The 5,343-nt window shown below is 40.7% G+C and overlaps 1 non-coding gene across 1 annotated transcript; it reads left to right on the top strand.

Moving 5' to 3' along the window:
• Positions 1–4,950: 4,950 nt before the first annotated feature.
• LOC113912068 lies at positions 4,951–5,060 on the top strand. The gene has a single exon (XR_003516694.1). It is a non-coding gene; the product is annotated as a U6 spliceosomal RNA (small nuclear RNA).
• The last annotated feature ends 283 nt before the right edge of the window (positions 5,061–5,343 follow it).

Below are 5,343 nucleotides of genomic sequence, written 5' to 3' on the forward strand. Positions count from 1 at the left end.
TCTCAAATACACAACCTAACCCTACACCTAAAGGAACTAGAGAAAAAACAGCAAATAAAGCCTAAACCCAGCAGGAGAAGAGAAATAATAAAGATCAGAGCAGAAATCAATGAAATAGAAACCAAAAGAACAGTAGAACAGATCAACGAACCTGGGAGCTGATTCTTTGAAAGAATTAACAAGATTGATAAACCCCTGGCCTGACTTATCAAAAAGAAAAGAGAAAGGACCCAAATCAACAAAATCATGAATGAAAGAGGAGAGATCACAACCAACACCAAAGAAATACAAACAATTATAAGAACATATTATGAGCAACTCTATGCCAGCAAATTAGATAACCTGGAAGAAATGGGTGCATTCCTAGAGATGTATCAACTACCAAAACTGAACCAGGAAGAAATAGAAAATCTGAACAGACCTATAACCACTAAGGAAATGGAAGTAGTCATCACAAATCTCCCAAGAAACAAAAGCCCAGGGCCAGATGGCTTCCCAGGGGAATTCTACCAAACATTTAAAGAAGAATTAATATCTATTCTCCTGAAACTATTCCAAAAAATAGAAATGGAAGGAAAACTTCCAAACTCATTTTATGAGGCCACCATTACCTAGATCCCAAAACCAGACAAAGACCCCATCAAAAAGGAGAATTACAGACCAATATCCTTGATGAACATGGATGCAAAAATTCTCATCAAAATACTAGCCAATAGGTTCCAAAGTACATTAAAAGGATTATTCACCACGACCAAGTGGAATTTATCCCCAGGCTGCAAGTTTGGTTCAACATCCGCAAATCAATCAACGTGATACAATACATTAACAAAAGAAAGAACAAGAATCATATGATCCTCTCAATAGATGCAGAAAAAGCATTTGACAAAGTACAGCATCCTTTCTTGACCAAAACTCTTCAGAGTATACGGACAGAGGGTACATCCCTCAATATCATAAAAGCCATCTATGAAAAACCTACAGCGAATATCATTCTCAATGGGGAAAAGCTGAGAGCTTTTCCCCTAAGGTCAGGAACGCGGCAGGGATGTCCACTCTCACCACTGCTATTCAACATAGTATTAGAAGTCCTAGCCACAGCAATCAGAAAACAAAAAGAAATCAAAGGCATCCAAATCGGCAAAGAGGAAGCCAAACTCTCACTCTTTGCAGATGATATGATACTGTATGTGGAAAACCCTAAAGGCTCCACCCCAAAACTGCTAGAACTCATACAGGAATTCACTAAAGTGGCAGGATATAAAATCAATGCACAGAAGTCAGTGGCATTCTTATACACCAACAACAAGACAGAAGAGAGACAATCAAGGAGTCGATCCCATTTACAATTGCACCCAAAACCATAAGATACCTAGGAATAAATCTAACCAAAGAGGCAAAGGATCTGTACTCAGAAAACTATAAAATACTCATGAGAGAAATTGAGGGAGACACAAAGAAATAGAAAAACGTTCCATGCTCATGGATTGGAAGAACAAACATTGTGAAGATGTCAATGCTACCTAGAGCAATCTACACATTCAATGCAATCCCCATCAAAATACCATCCACTTTTTTCAAAGAAATGGAACAAATAATCCTAAAATTTGTATGGAACCAGAAGAGACCCCGAATAGCCAGAGGAATCTTGAAAAAGAAAAGCAAAGCTGGCGGCATCACAATTCCGGACTTCTAGCTCCATTACAAAGCTGTCATCATCAAGACAGTATGGTACTGGCACAAAAACAGACACATAGATCAATGGAACAGAATAGAGAGCCCAGATATGGACCCTCAACTCTCTGGTCAACTCATCTTTGACAAAGCAGGAAAGCATGTCCAATGGCAAAAAGACGGTCTCTTCAACAAATGGTGTTGGGAAAATTGGACAGCCACATGCAGAAGAATGAAACTGGACCATTTCCTTACACCACACACAAAAATAGACTCCAAATGGTTGAACGACCTAAACGTGAGACAGGGTCCATCAAAATCCTAATGGAGAACACAGGCAGCAACCTCTTCGACCTCAGCCGTAGCAACTTCTTCCTAGAAACATCGCCAAAGTCAACAGAAGCAAGGGCAAAAATGAACTATTGGGATTTCATCAAGATAAAAAGCTTTTGCACAGCAAAAGAAACAGTCCACAAAACCAAAAGACAACCGACAGAATGGGAGAAGATATTTGCAAATGACATATCAGATAAAGGGCTAGTATCCAAAATCTATAAAGAACTTATCAAACTCAACACCCAAAGAACAAATAATCCAATCAAGAAATGGGCGGAAGACATGAACAGACATTTTTCCAAGGAAGACATCCAAATGGCCAACAGACACATGAAAAAGTGCTCAACATCGCTCGGCATCAGGGAAATCCAAATCAAAACCTCAATGAGATACCACCTCACACCAGTCAGAATGGCTAAAATTAACAAGTCAGGAAATGACAGATGTTGGTGGGGATGCAGAGAAAGGGGAACCTTCCTACACTCCTACACTGTTGGTGGGAATGCAAGCTGGTGCAACCCCTCTGGAAAACAGTATGGAGGTTCCTCAAACAGTTGAAAATAGAGCTACCCTACGATCCAGCAATTGCAGTACTGGGTATTTACCCCAAAGATACAAATGTAGGGATCCGAAGGGGTACGTGCACCCCGATGTTTATAGCAGCAATGTCCACAATAGCCAAACTGTGGAAAGAGCCAAGATGTCCATCGACAGATGAATGGATACAGAAGAGGTAGTATATATACACGATGGAATATTATGCAGCCATCAAAAGGAATGAGATCTTGCCATTTGCAACGACGTGGATAGAACTGGAGGATCTTATACTGAGTGAAATTAGTCAATCAGAGAAAGGCATGTATCATATGACCTCACTGATAAGAGGAATTCTTAATCTCAGGAAGCAAACTGAGGGTGCTGGAGTGGTGGGGGGTGGGAGGGATGGGGTGGCTGGGTGATAGTCATTGGGGAGGGTATGTGCTATGGTGAGCGCTGTGAATTGTGCAAGACTGTTGAATCACAGATCTGTACTTCTGAAACAAATAATGCAATATATGTTAAAAAAAATGAAGAAGAAGATAGCAGGAGGGGAAGAATGAAGGAGAGTAAGTCGGAGGGGGAGACGAACCATGAGAGACGATGGACTCTGCAAAACAAACTGAGGGTTCTAGAGGGGAGGGGGGTGGGGGGATGGGTTAGCCTGGTGATGGGTATTAAAGAGGGCACATTCTGCGTGGAGCACTGGGTGTTATGCACAAACAATGAATCATGGAACACTACATCAAAAACTAATGATGTAATGTATGGTGATTAACATAACAATAAAAAATTATTAAAAAAAAAAAAGATGGGACATCCATCTTCTCCTGCCCTCAGACTTTAGCGCTCCAATTTCTTGGGCCTTCACACTTGGATTGGGATTTATACCACTGGCCCCTCTGGTTCTCAAGCTTTGGGTTTGGACTAGAACTACACCATTCATTGTCATGGGCCCCCAGGTTGCCGACAGCATGCCGTGGGACTACTCAACCTCCATAACTGTGTGAGCCAATCCCTCAGAATAAGTCTCTTTCTATATTCCACATATCCTATTGGTTCTGTTTCTCTGGAGAGTCCTAATTCAATGACTCACTAAAGTAAGACTCTAAGTTCCTTTAGCCCTGTGAAGCTCCTAAGAGAACCATTAAGCTATTGGCCATTTATTTAAGTTTTATATGACGTTAAATGCATATTAGTATTAGAAGTCAAATAGAGACCCATGTAGAATATTGGAAGACACCGCTTCTCTCTTTGAATTTAAGACTCCATTTTGGATCAAAAGTTGAGTAGTAAAACGTCTCGTTAATATGTCTCTTGAAAGTTTTCTCTCTACTCTTTGTTTCCACTTGGGTAAAGGGAATGTACTAATATCAATACAGTGCTTAAAGTGTAGCAGCTTAGAAAGGACTCTCAACATAGCACCTAGAGTTGATGAATCACTATGTTTTTACACCTGAAACTGATGTAACATTATATGTAAACTATACTTCCATAAAAAAACGGGGGCTTTTAGTACACAGGGTACACTGTGGTAGGAAGAATTATTTCCCCTCCCCTCGAAGATGCCCACCTCCTAAACCCTGGAACATTTTAATTATTTATTTGAAAGAGAGAGAGCGAGCATGAGAAGGGGGAGGGGGGAGAAGCAAACTCCCCCACTGAGCAGGGAGCCTGACTTGGGGCTTGATCCCAGGACCCCGAGATCATGACCCGCGCCAAAGGCAATTGCGCAACTGACTGAGCCACCCAGGCACCCCTTCCTGGAACTTTTGATTCTGTTGCTTTACGTGGCTTAAGAGACTTTACAGAGGTGGAATTAATTCGAAGGATTCTGAAACAAGGAGAGACATCTGGATTACCCAGGTGGAACCAATCTAATCACTTGCGTCTTTCTCTCAAAGCAGAAAAACTGTCCCGGCTCTGGTCAGAGAGGGGTCCGAGAATTGCAGGTTGAGGATTTCACCCGCTGTTCCTGGCTTTGAAGATAAAAAGAGGTCATGGGCTGAGGAATGTGGACAGACTATAGAAGCTGGAAGTAAGTCCCACAGAAGTGGGTGAGTTGAAATTGGTTCAATAATTTCCTAATGTTAATGTGTACAACAACTCATGGGGTACTTGTTTAAAATGCATCTCAACAGGCCTTATTTCAGGCATTCTGAGTCATATCTAGTGTGGGATTGTATCTAGTGTGGGATTCATTATATCTAGTCTGAAAGTTAACTCCATTTGGATAACATTTTATCAAGATGAGTTCAAAAAGCCATTCTAGCTTGATTAAAAGTAAGTTGCCATATTTAACATGTAATTTGTTAGTCTTCTTTTCCATATTTATATTACAGAATCAGGGAAAAGTGGCATATACATAAACGTACTTATTTTGAGTGCATTTAAGTTAGTCAGCTTGTGCTCACTTTGGCAGCACATATATTAGAATTGGAACAATACAGAGATTAGCATGACCCTGCACAAGGATGACACACAAATTCATGGTGTTAGCTTGATAGCGCCTTTCTAGAAAATTCACAAATTTTGAACCTCAGTTTTTGAAAACTTCACCCGGGGTACTGGATCATAAGGATCAGGCATGTCCTCTTCCCGGACATTTATTATACATGTTTATTTTTTTAATGTGTGTTTTCCGTGCTTGTCTGTAAATCCCATTAAAGGAGACGACATGGGTACCTTACATCAGTAGCTCCACCAACTAGCAAAAGGCCAGACCCCTTTAATCCAGAAGTACTTTCTTTTCAGGTAAATGAAAAATGCACAAGTGTAGGTAATGGTAGGAGAAGTGCA

The sequence above is a fragment of the Zalophus californianus genome, chromosome 12, assembly GCF_009762305.2.
Source record: "Zalophus californianus isolate mZalCal1 chromosome 12, mZalCal1.pri.v2, whole genome shotgun sequence".
NCBI lineage: Eukaryota > Metazoa > Chordata > Mammalia > Carnivora > Otariidae > Zalophus > Zalophus californianus.